The sequence below is a fragment of the Microtus pennsylvanicus genome, chromosome 4 (genome assembly GCF_037038515.1).
Source record: "Microtus pennsylvanicus isolate mMicPen1 chromosome 4, mMicPen1.hap1, whole genome shotgun sequence".
In the NCBI taxonomy this organism is placed as follows: Eukaryota; Metazoa; Chordata; class Mammalia; order Rodentia; family Cricetidae; genus Microtus; species Microtus pennsylvanicus.
This window is the reverse complement of record NC_134582.1, coordinates 88,513,191-88,526,462: the sequence shown is the minus strand read 5'-3', so window position 1 is coordinate 88,526,462 and position 13,272 is coordinate 88,513,191. Positions and strand designations below refer to the sequence as shown.

Genomic DNA, 13,272 nt, shown 5'->3' with positions numbered 1-13,272 from the left:
GAAGTTTTGGTGGGTGTTGATTCTGTTGCCTGTGCATGTATTGAATGCTACATACCCCTTTCCTGCTAACAGTTTTCAGTTTGAAGCCAATATTGCTTTCCAGAACGAAATTTCACTTGTCCCATCTGGAAAGGATGTGCTACTTTTCCCGTGGTGCTAAATTTGCTTTTAATCTCTTCTAAAAGGACTTTTGTGTCCATGTTTGGGAAGCATGTTCTGTACTTCTCCTTTGATATCTCCATGTGGCTTTGGAAGGGCTCTCTCCTTTACACTCTGAGAGCACTTTGTAAGAGCTGGTCTCATTCCCTCCCTGATCTGGTAGATCCCGCCCCCCCACCCAAAAAAAAGCCATGTGAATATGGGGACTGTTCTGAAGAAGATTTTTATTTATTGTCTCATCCTTTTTCTTTCGGTAGGTCTATTCAGATATAGGGCTTTTTTTTCTTTTCAATTTGTGGGTTTTTAGGAAACTGTTCATTTTATCCATCTAATTTAATAAATAGTAGTGATGGTCCTACTTTATATGTGTTTGATAATCTGTTTATTCGCTGTTCTTTTATTCTCTTGGCCAGTTTAAATAAGAGTTTGCTGATTTTTCTTTATAACTTCCAGTTTTATGGTTTTCTCTATTGTTTGTTTTCTGCCCCTTGGCACCCTCCCACGGTACTTCCTTACTAGCCCCTTCCTGGGGTTTTCTGTGGGTGACATTTGTGCCTTGTCTCCTAAAAGCTGAAAATGGGTTGCTGACTTGGGGTGCCCTTTTTCTAATTAGGCATGCAGTAGTTAAATGTTATCTGGGCATCATATCCTTATATCTTAAATTTATGGTATTCGTGTTCAGTTAAAATGTGTTTAGAATCTCAGTTTGATTTATCCTTTGATTCTTGGGGCTTAAAAAATGAGCGTTGCTTGCTTTCCAAGCATGTGGCATCTGTCCAGATGTCTTTTGGTATGGGTCTCTAACCTAATTCTATTATGATAAGAAAAATATATTTTGGATCATTTTTGTTTCATTTTTTTTTTGAGACAGGGTCTCTCATGTAGCCCTGGAACTCTCTATGTGGGCCAGGCTGGCCTAGAACTCACAGAGATCCACCTACCTTGGCCTTCCAAGTGTTGAGATTAAAGGTGTGCACCACCAGGCCTGGCTATTTTGTTAGTTTAAACTTAAAGTTTCTTGAGACTTATGTGGTCCAGTATGTGTTTTATCTCTATCAGAGTTTCATGTACCTACAGTCATTGAGGAGGGGTTTTCTAACATCAGGTCAGCTTGGTTGGCAGTTTGAGCATCTGTTGATTGTTTGGCTCAAGCATCCTGTCAGCTATTGAGAACAGGGCACTGAAGTCTCTGCCATGGTTGTTGTGGGCCTCTTTTTATTACATTTGTCAGATGTTACTTTCTGAGTTTTAGGGTTCTGTTATTAATTGCTTATGCATTTATGATTACTGTATCTTTCTTATGTATTTATTGGTTTAATTTTACAAGAAGTTCCTTTTGTCTTTAGTAATATTTATTTCTAGCATGTTTTATTCTGACATTAGTGTAGATATTTTAGCTCCTTATGCTTGTTGTTTTCCTGGTGTGTCATTTTCCTGTGAGAATGAAGATGAACCTCTGGGAGGTTGGGTTTAGTTTGGTGTACTCCTTTTTCCAGTGGGGCAATGTCTATCTTTTGAGTGGAATGCTGAGTTCATTCATATTTAATATAATCATTGATAAAATTTTATTCCTGTCATTCTAGTATTTCTATTTTTATTATATTTTATATATTATATATTTGTTATAGATTTATATATACTTCCTGCCTATTTTCTACTTTTTTCCTTCTTTTATGTATTCTACGTAATTCTAGAGACAATTTAATAGTCTATTTTGTTTACTTGTTATTTTCTTGGTGGTTGCTATAGGGGTCACAATATGTAATAACCCTGAGAATGAAAATCACTACTAGCCTGGGAAGACACAGCCGTTGTTGTAATAGTGGCATGAATAGCATGGGAGTAGCCAGCTCCTTTCTGACTGAGTTAAGGCCTATTGCACGAGACAAAACACACATCCAGTACCATTCTGGGGGCTAAGAACTGTGGCATGACAAATCACAGGCCCCATGGGAGATATTACTGCTATTATTCAGATAAATGGACATGGTATTAAACCAGTTCTTTATGAGTTATCATTATATCCATATATTAGTGCATTTCGTAGCCCTCATTGAGAGAAGCTTGTTTTTGCAACAAATGTTGATGGAGACACAGAGACCCACAGTTGGTCAAGGTGCAGAGACTAGGAGACTCTGAAGTGCTCAGCCGTAAATGGAGCATCTATATTTTAATAACTCCATATTGTGATTTAGTTCTCTATGAGACATTTTTATTGTATTTAAATTTATTAATGGTTTGTTAGGGAGTGGGCACACACACACCATAGTAAGTGTTAGGAAGTTGAAAGACAAGTTGCAGGAGCTGGTTCTCTCCTTCTACCGTGTGGGTCCCAGGGATTGAACTTGGGTCTTTAGGCTTGGCAGCAAGCACTTTCATTTACTGAGCCATCTCCCCAGCTCTGTTCTAAATTTTGAAATCTGCAATAATCAGCATTCATAATAACCCACTGTTGATATCTCTGCTCAGTTATTTTTCTCATTTTAAAAAAATATTAAAGCCAGGCTGCCTACAGGTCTTCCCTGACTGCTTAAATATCTCAAGTCACTGAGTCTCCATCTTTCTGTGGATGTCTCAGAATGTGAGCTGGGGAGTGTTTTCCAGTGAGCACGTGTGTGTGTTCTCTGTGCATACGCTTAGGCTGCCTTTGCCTTGCATGTATGTGGCTTGGACCCACTCTGGTCTCTGCTTCACATATGCCCTCTGTCTGGTGAACCATGGCTACGTAAGGAGGTGTCAAGCCTCCTCTGACAGATCTGACATCTAGAACACCCTGTCTGGTGTCTGATTAGTCTGTGACCTGCTCAAACAAGAGCATCGGTAGGGTAGAAGAGCTGCCGCCCCTTTCCATCCATCATCTCTCCGACCCTTCCTATCAAAAGAATTTCTTTGTCAGTGGCACTGAGGCGCTGGTTCTGATGATGTTACACTGGGGTAGAATGCCATGGTGAAGACGGGGGAGTGCATGACTTCATGGCTGTGGCCCCAGGCAGAACCACTGTTGCCTTGTGCTCAGGACCTCACACATGCTGTAAGAACATTGCCTCCAGTGAGCCACATCTCCAGCCAGCTGTCCTTGACAGGCCTGTCTAGGTTTATAATAGCTGTACACAATGAGAGGGTGTACAACTGCCTTAGTCTGTTGTGCCAAGGCCAGCCTGTTTAAGTTATTATGTATTTGAGTGCTACAGTTTTTATTCAATTCTCTCTCTCTTTCCTTTAAAAACAGACTCCAGTTCTCTGCTGAGATTCTTCACTTGCCATCTCTTCTCTTGATGATGCCAAAGTTCTTGCAGGGTCCATGTCTAAGAGTGTCAGCGTCTGGACCATGTTCTCTTGGTTGTCTGCTTCCCTCTGAGTTTGGTCATTTGGTTTTGTTCTTCTCCCACTTCCCTTCTTTCCTTTTTCTATCCCCTCCCCCCTCCTCTTTCTTCCTTTGGAGACAGCATCTTGTGTGGGACCCCATGCGACCCTGGCTGACACCAGACCTGTGACTCTTCTGTCTTAGCTTCCCAGTTGCTGGGATTACAGGCTTGCATAGCCATGCCTGGACGATTTGGGACTTTTGTTTGTTTGGAGACAGAGTTTCTCTATTATGTAGCTTTGGCTCTCCTGGAACTTACTACGCAGACCAGGCTGGCTGTTTGTGAGTTTTCGAGAGAACACCGGGCGGCACCTGAGAACACTGCAGGGCTGTGAATGTGGCCTGTTTTCAGAGAACGTTGGATTTTCTTCCAAATGTTATTTTCAAATATGGATTAAAAAGATTTAATTCTATATTTCATTCTTTTTAAGGAATATTTTATTTTGACTTTGCTTTATTCATGGGTGATAGCCTTTCTGAGGTTCCAACTCAAAGTCTGAGGCGCTTTAGGGGCTTTCTCCTTGCTGAACCCCACCATGTCTCTGCTCATCTCTGTAGGTCTTCAGGAGGTGCTACTTAGTGCTTTAACTTCCTGCATGTTGCATTTCTGGGTCTCCAGCCTGTTTTCTGGTGCCTTTTAGGGCTCCCAGAAGGAAACACCATGGACCAGATCAGTCCTGCTTCTCCACCTAAGCAAAGAGCCTTTTTTAATGCTGGGGTGAGCAAAGGAGAGGTCCTGCAGGATGCCAGGGGAGGCCTGTGTGGTCAGGCGATCTGGGCTATTAACTGGTGCTCATCTGAAGGGGAAGCAAACTTCTCCCACCTTTGGGCAAAGGAAATTTTCTAATTAGAGTAAACTGCCCACTAAAGTTGGGCCCTTACTCACTGAGGAGAGAGCTGGGAGACTGGAGAGACTTTGCCTGAGGCGTGGGAGCTGCTTGGAGGAGCTAAGAGGTGTTGATGGGTTGCAGAAAATGGTAGTTCAGCCATGTTTTTTTTTGTTTTGTTTTTGTTTTTGGTGTGTGTGTGTGTGCCAGAACTCAGTGCTTCACAAATGACAGGCAAGCACTCTACTACTGAGTTGCATCTCCAGTCTAAAAAGGGGTAAGGGAAGATTTTATAATTAAAAACAAAACCCAGTGTTAAAGAAAGGCAAGGTTAGGGACCTACCAACAGGTGTGAGCTGTACAGCAGTGAATTGTTTGCATAGCATTGGCTCTCTCAGGCAGGCATTTTAAGGGGGATGAAGACATTGCCTTGAACTAATAGAAACAATGCTGGTGTTTGTATACGTCTAAGTGTATGTGGGTGAAAGGACTGATACTGAAATTGCCATTCGTTGAGGTCTAGTGAGGAGACAGGTTGCGAGGGGCCTCCTTGAGAGTTTGATCAAGGACAGAATGTTTGTTAATAACACAGGTCAATAATGGTTATTTTGTAAATGACAAGTCCGGGGTAGTAACGGAAATGGAGTGGCCATCAGGCATACTGCAAAGAGTTTAATGTCTAGAGCCAGTCATATGGTATCTCTTGTTTTGATTTCTTTCTTCCCACAAACCTTGCCAGTAAGGGACACGGGCTCAAATGTTTTAAGTAGCACGTTCAGAGTTACACAGTGAGTGCCTGGCAGGAGTGAAATCCAAACTCAGATCTTCTAAATTTCAAATCACCATTTTCTGGTCTTCAGCATGAATTCTAATGTTGTTACATAGCAGTTTGTTTTCCTTAGAGGTAATTTCTATTGATGAGAGTTAACATTGATAAGCTGTTTACTGTCTGTGCCAGATTCGAAGGAGGAAACTTATGGGGGCTTAGCAAGCACTGAGCGGTGGGATGGTGGAGGAGGTACTGAGGCTTTCCTTCCTTAGGCTGCGCCTGCAGTCACTCCTCCTCGAGCCACGGCCGAACTCACAGAACCCTGCCTTCGGGAGCGTGGAAGCCTGTAGCTATCAAGTACAGAGTCTCAATTTCTGAGATGAAAAGCTGTGACCCAGAAAGGTAAAGTGATTTACCCAAGTGATTTACTCAAGAACCCAAAGCCTGTTCATTAGAGAGAGCTGAGCTCTGTTTAGACAGAATTACCGTGGCCCACTTTGGGCCACCCCCCCCAGCCTCCCCGCCCAGCCTCCCCCCCAGCCTCCCCGCCCAGCCTCCCGCCCAGCCTCCCTGCCCAGCACACACACCAGAGCATTGAGCAGTGTATTTATCTGGGCTAAACAGTCGCAGTGTTGACTGCGTGCTCTTCCCAAGAATCCTGTCATGATGGGAATCACCTTTGGTGGCCAGAGATAACTCAGCGGTGCTCCCAAAGGCCTGGACAGGTGTTCCACGGAGCTTCCTTTTTCAAGACTGTCGAAGTTCACCAGAACATGGGTGTCCCCCTCATACTAGGTTAGACAAAAGCATGACAACCACTAAGAAAGAGCCAAATGGAAAAAAAAACATATGACACACATGTATGTGTATGTATATTCATGTGTGTATACATGTGTGTGCAAGTATATGGATGTGGAGGTCAAAGGTTGGTGTCACTTGTCTTCTTCAGTCACTCTCCACCATGTTTTTTGAGTCAGGGTCTTTCGCTAAGCCTAGAGCTCACCCGTTAGACTAGGCCAGGTGGTTATCAAGTCTCTACTTCCCCAGAACTGGGATTATAGGTTTGGACGCCCGATTTTTCATGTGGGTTCTGAGGACTGAGCTCAAGTTCTCAAATCTTTGCACAGTAAACACTTGACTGAACCATCTTCTTAGCCCCAAACAAGTGAGCCTTTTCAAGAGTTCTGCCTAAGAGCAGCCATTCACATGCTAGGCACCACAAAGACTGAAGTCTAGCCCTGCAGTTACTGACATAAACCCTATTGATTGATGCTGTTCTCGGTGTCGCCCTTTTCTTCCCCTTTACAGCTAGGTCTGGGTGTCATTTTGATGGCTTCCTCTGCCTGGTTGGTGTCCCTTTCCTCTGGTACATCCTTCAGTGTGGAGGGAGCGTGTGGCTCTTGTTCCCTGCAGTCACACGGAGACAGCTCTCAGTTATATGGACAGCAGAGGAAGCTTACAGACATGTACACATGTGCGCTCAAACACATGTGTGTTTGTGTGAGGCTGGAGCGTCACAGTAGCCATGGGCCCAGCGGGAGAAACCAAGAGATGCCAAGTCTGTGCTTCACTGTCAGGGTACAGGCAACAGGAAACCTCCAGTCTTAAAATGGGTCAATCAGGAAGGGAGGAAGGGAGATCTGTCCGAGGAGACAAAGGACATCAGGAGAGATTAACCACGCTGTCACCAACTCTTAGGAGGTGTGATGAAGGAACACCGGAGGTGTCCACTCCAGCTCCTTTAGGTCCTCTGGCTCCAGGTCCTGCAGCATTGCCTTCAAGAGCTGTAATGAGCCACACCCGTTTCCCTCCCCATCTCCCTCTTCCTTCTCCTACCTCCCTCTTCTCCCATGCCCTTCTTCTTCTCCCATTCTCATTTCTTGAAGGTTAAGGCCATTGTTAGCACCTAGCCTGGGGCTCATGCTATAGAAAGTATTCTATAAACATTGTGCTCTTATACATGGCAAACGGGCAGAGAAAGGAGCGGGGATGAAGACAGCATCCTTGAACACAAGTGTTGGAGAGTAGGCAGAAAGCCTTGCTCATGGCTTTTATTTTTATCTTTTTACGATGGATAATTTTAAACATATTCAAAAGTAGAGAAAACGGTGTAATGAATCCCTTTATCCTAACCACGGAACCTCAACAGTGATCAACATGTGGCCAATCTCGCTTCATTTATCTGCCCCTCCCCCTCTGGAATATTTGGAACAAAGACCAGATGTCATATTATTTCATCTGCGAACACTGTAGTATGTTTTTTTTTTAAAAGAGAAGACACAATTTAAAAACACAACGCTATCACCACTGCAGAAAACGACAGAATCCTCATCTCCCCAAATGTATGACCCCTGTTCACATTTCCTTTGTTGTCTTGTAAACTCTTCCCCAACTTGGTGGGTTAGAGTCAGAATCCAAACAAGGGCTCCATAGTTAGTGGGTTATCTCTCAGGGGTCTCTCAATCCCTCTGTGCTCCATTTCTTTCTTTCCTCTGTTTGAATTGAGAAAACCAGGTCCTCTGTCCTGTGGACTTCACTCCATTCTGAATTTTAACCCTCTCTACTCCCATGGTGTAATTTAATTTGTTCTCCTACCCCCATCTCCCTCTTCACCTGGCAATTAGGAATGGGGTTTGATAGATTTTCAGTGCCTTGGCCAGGAGACTTCAGAGGTGGCATTAGATACTTCCATCTCCTGTGCCAGGAGACAGGTGATACCTTCTTTCTTTCTTTGTCCTGGGGGACTCGCCGTTTCGCACACGTCGTCAGCCAGATTTGTATATGGCCCACTTCTCCACCCACTTTGTGCCTAGGGTCTTAGCAACCAGATGATTGTTACGAGGTCAGGTACTAGGAACCTTCCAGAGAGCGTCAAAGAGTCAAAGTGTTTGTTTTGAGATTCATATAGTATCTGTCGCTGGAAGATGGAACAGCCTCAGCCACCGGGTGGAAGGGAGAGCTGGATGGGTGTACAGGAGTTCAGATGCAGGCCCTGGTGCTGACGTACCAGCCCACCTAACCAAGTATTTTAGGAAAGTTTGCATGATACTATAATCCTGCCCCTTTTGCTTAATTTTTCTATGTGTGTGTGTGTGTTTGTGTGTGTGTGTGTGTGTGTACACACATTTGCGTACGTGTGCACATAACTGTTTGGAGCTCAGAATTTATGTGTGACATGATTGTATGTGAGTGGGTATACGTGCCTGTGCAGAAGTCAGAGTTGTGGAACTATCCGGTGTCTTCTATTGTTCCCTACCTTATATTTAGAGACAGGGTCTCTTCACTGATTTGGCTAGGTTGGTTGGCCAGTCAGCCCCCACAATACTCCTGTGTCTGTCATCCCAGGACTGGGCTGACAGGCATGTGCTGGGTTCTAGTGATTTAACTCAGGCCCTCGTGCTCCTGTGCCAAGTGTGTTGCCAGTGGAGCCACCACCTCGCCCTCTTTGTTTGTTTATTGATTCCAGTTGGTCCTCACAAGGAAGAATCATTAGTAATCAGGTTACCCTGAGGATACATGGAAAGCAAACTGCGCAAGGAAGAAAGAATAAATTCTTGAGTCTTTTTACTTTGCTTCTCCATTCTCAGAATGAGCTGTGCTCTGAGAGGCCATCTTTGAAGGGTGATGGGCTGGTTCCGTTTCATTCCGACACTACGGCTGATACATAGCTGATGCTTCGGTCCTCCAAGGCGCTGTGTGCTCCCTGCCAGGATGATTTCCACACTGCACTTGTACTGTTTTTATACAATAAATCAGCGGCCTCTGTCTGTGGCCCTAAAATCAATGGTGCTACAGTTTGGTTTCATTAGGTATTAAACATGTGTTTTACGAATGAAGGAAATTGCAGCTTTCTCCAGTTTTAAAATGCGGTTAACGTACACGTCACTATTAGATAACACTGACACCTAAAATTTCACGATGCTGTGTTGTTTATGGCTTGCTGTCTGCCGTTTGTCTTAATGACCTTTCGTTTTTACATTGGTGCCAGGTGGAGAAGATTGCTGTTTCCAAGAGCCCAAGTCTAACATGGCCATTCATCTGAAGATGCTCTCTCCTGATTTATCCCCCACAGTTCGCGTCCCTCACCAGGCTGCTCTAGTGCCCTTGGTTATTGTGTCTACTCAGATGTATCACTGACACTTTGTCTCTGATCTGGCCATAGCTCTAAGCCTTCTGCTGATTGTCTTCTCAGACGTCTGTGTCTCCCTGTGGGCCCTGATGCTAGTGACTGCCTGCCAGTCTCAAGCCTCCCGGGTTCCCTGCCTTTCCTGGGATTGAGATGTGACTTTCTTTCCCCATTTAGCTTGTTTTCACTTTTCTCTTTTCCTAGCCCACCCTGCACCTCCCTGCCCTGTGTCCTCAACACAGCTCCGCTCACTTCAAACTTCCCCAGCTCCCACCAGTCCCACATCCCTGCTTTCAGCTATTCCCCAACTGCTGATGTATTCCAGCTCTGATGTTTTCATTTCTGTTTCTTACAAAGTACAAAACGTGTATGATTTTACTCATCTGGGAATAAAAGTTGAGAGAAGAGAACATGTTTCAAATTTCTCTGTAAGAATATCCATGCCACTCTTGTAGTCCTGGTTGCTAGTTTGATCAATAACAAAAATTTTGAATATGGGTTTAAAGGTTTCAAAAATGATGTCTCTCCTCCATTAAAAAATCTTCTGTGCCGTCTCTAATTTGTCCTAATAATTGCTGGCCATGTTTTTATTAGACTATAGTCATACACTGTGGAAAATGGCATCTTGAGGCTGGTGGTATGGCTCAGTAGGTAAGGGTATTTGCTGCCAATCCTGATGAACTGAGTTTGGTCCTAGAACCCACACGGTAGCATAAGAATGACTCCTGCAAATTGTCCTCTGGCTTCCACACTTGCTCTGTGTTGTGTGCACACCTCCCCGCCACCCCATAAAATAAGTAACATGATGTCTTGGTCAACAGTGACCATATCCCGTAAGATGCTAACGGAGCTGGGAAGTTCCTATTTCATGGTGACATCCTAGTCCTCTTGATGCCCTAATAACGCACCTCTCATGTTTGTGGTGATGCTGGTGTTCTCAAACTCACTATGGTGGCAGGTATGTAATAGTACATCACAGCCTAGGGTGGTGACATACAGGAGTTGGTGGCAGGAGGGTTGAGAGAGTGAGGCCAGCCTAGACTATGTGGTAAGACCCTGTCTCAAAATGACAAAACAGAACAAGTACTTTAATGTATAGCAACAGCACATCATCCTGGCTAGTAATAAATGACATCACTACTGGCTCATAAACTTATCATACTAAGCTCTTTTTATAAAAAAAAATGTTTTTATTGAGCAATACATTTTCCCCTTATACTAAACGCTTAATCATTTTAGAGTGTGTTCCTGCCAGTATAAAATTTTACTATCTCATGTGGACAGTGTCCCTTGATAGCTTGAAGAGGCTACACGAGTAGCCTGACTGGACCATCTGACTTAGTGAAAGTGTACCCTAGGCTGTTCACACAGTGACAGAGCTGGGCAAAGACCCAGTCTGCAGAAGGCACCTGTCGTTAGCGGGCTGGTGGCCGTGCTCCCCGGGCCTTCGCTCTTCACCCGCTGGACCTCAGGTCGTCTTGGTCTTGGTTGTGAGCCTGGGCTTTAGGCCTGAGCCATTGCTCCAGCTGCCTCGGTTCACCACGAAGTTGTGCAGTTTTCCCTTGTTTCAGTGAATATAGTTCCTGCCTAATCCTGGTTGCCAGAGGATGCCAACAGCAGAGCTGTTTACTCTCAACTATAAAAATAGGAAGAATTTTTTTTTTTTTAACTTAAAAGCTTAGCTCCAAAGGTTGTTTATTTCCAGGGTTGATGAGAGAGAAAAGCAGTTTGTTTTTTTTTTCCTGGTCTTGTCTTTTGGGAAGAGATAATTCAATATGTCAGTCACACAGCAAAATTACTTAACCTTAATAAAGCATCTTTTCTCTGGTCTTTTATATACAAGTGTCATTTTTGTTCCATTAAAAAAATGACAGTATTTACTCTATCCTCATCTTCACAGTTGAATGAATGTGTGTCAGTCAATGCTGCCCCATTATGTGGCTTGACTGCAAAGTGGCACATTCACTGGGGTTGACTCCGAGAGGCCAGCTGAGGAACGCCATTCGGGGCAAATGAATCCAATACGATTTAGTGTTGTATTTCATTCTCTCCCTGTCATCTCAGGGTAGGCATAGATTCGATGTGCTGGGATTTAGAATGTCTTTTTTTTCCTTTTCAGAATGTTTTTGCCCAGTGTTAACTGAAGCTCTACAGGAATTAGATTGTCACAGTTTGCTGAGTCAGGGTATAGTTGGACTCAGTAGTGTAAATCTGCTCCGTTTCATGGGGGGGTACTGGACCCATTTTTTATTAGTGCTGGAAGGAGAGCAAATGTTCTCTAAAATGACGGGAACTGAGAAAAACAATGTATCAAGTTCTGTATTTCCATCATTTCCACCTCATACTTGCCCCTCTCCAGCTCCTCCTGGGCTCCTCCATCCCCTCCATCTTCGTGATCTCTTAATTATCATTGTTGCATGCATGTATGTATATACAGATGCACACTTATAAACATGTATGTATATACACATGCGCACATATCAATACAATCTGGTGACTCCGTTTAGTGTTGCCTATGTATATATGCATATGTATGTCTACATACACACATAGGTGTGTGTGTGTGTGTGTGTGTGTGTGTGTGTGTGTTTGTCTAGGTATTGCAATTGGGGATTATCTAGTCTACCAGGGGTCTTGTCCCTGGAGAAGCCTGGTTCTTCCTCTCTTAGCAACCATTAATTGCCTAGTAGACCTTCTTCTAGGGGTCATTCAGGGCCACGTGAGCTTTCTCCTGTCCACATTGCTCTTTTAGATAATGTCTATCACAGCTGGAGATGCCGTTCTTGTCACTCACTAAAGCACTTTGGGGGTCAGTCTGTGGATTTTTAGCCACAGCTTCAGGAGTTGTGTGCTTCATTTGACTAATAAGCCAGTGACCTCTGGGTTCCAAAAGAAGGCCGATTCTGCTTGCATAGAGGAGGAGCTAAACTGTGTGCTACATTGCTTTCTTTTAGTGGCTAGGCATCTCTATAATTAACCCGTCTGTGTCAGAACCCTGCAGAGAACCGTTGCTGCTCCTCAGCTCCCTATGGCTGTAGTGAAACTCGCCAGGTCACTGGCATAAAGAGAGGGGGCTCAGTTTGACTCGCAGTGCTTAAAGTTCCAGCCATAGATGGCTGGTCTTAGCATTTGGGTCCTCGGTGGGGCAAACATCATGGTAGGGACTTGTGGTGGTGTTGCCTCACTCAGATCACAAGCTGGGAAGCAAAGAGAGAAAGGAGCAGGTTAGGGTCACAGTCTTCCTCGAGGCCATGCCCCTAGTGTCCTAGGGGCCAGTTACTGGGTTCCACCTCCTGAAGGCTCCACTGCCTTCTAATAGTGCTGCTAAGAAGATGGAGTGAGTAGCAGGAGAGCGCCCCCTTGGGGGAGGCACTCAGTAGTACATAGTAGCAGCTATTTCCTCCCTTTCTTCCTCCCTCCCTCCCTCCCTCCCTCCCTCCCTCCCTCCCTCCCTCCTTCCTTCCTTCCTTTTTTCTTGATAAGTTTGCAGAATTTTTAAAATCCTGACCAGGGAGATATTAGAGGAAGGACTTAATAAGAAAGATATTAATAATGAGACAGGAATCAATCAATTTTAATAGTGTAACTTTTTTCAGGCTATGTTCCTACTAACGTGTGTGTGTGTGTGTGTGGCCATTCAATCCAGAGCCTCGTGCATATAAGGGAAGTATATTGAGCTATGTTCCAGGCCAACCGTCTTAAATTATATTTTGCTGCCTTTTCAAACAAGTCACTGGCTCTTACCTTAATCTCAGTCTGAAATAGTGATCCTGCTTTCAGGAATCTCAGAATGAGACTGTGCCTGAGAGCTGTCTCCTCCCGCCTTATATCCCTCTCTAGGGCTGGGATTAAGGGCTTGCACTGCCTGTTTTTTTTTTTATGGAAACCAGTGTTGCCACTGGGATTAAAGGTGTGTGTGATCACTGCCTGGTATAAGGCTGACCAGTGGGTCTGTTTTACTCTCTGTTCTTTAGGCAAGCTTTAGTTGTTAAAATACAAGTGAAATGCCACTACACTTGCTGATTTG

The 13,272-nt window shown here is 44.3% G+C and overlaps 1 protein-coding gene across 3 annotated transcripts in view; it reads left to right on the top strand.

Moving 5' to 3' along the window:
• Rnf182 (ring finger protein 182) overlaps positions 1-13,272 on the top strand; it is a 44,209-nt gene that overhangs the window by 18,644 nt on the left and 12,293 nt on the right. Inside the window, exons 1-2 of one of the 3 annotated variants that reach the window (XM_075969784.1) lie at positions 4,270-4,312; positions 5,392-5,521. The exons of 1 other annotated variant lie outside the window; for it this stretch is intronic. The gene's annotated coding sequence lies outside the window, so the exon portion shown is untranslated. Of the gene's footprint in view, positions 1-4,269; positions 4,313-5,391; positions 5,522-13,272 lie in introns of those variants that run through there. One more of the 3 variants, XR_012910377.1, reaches the window with a different exon arrangement.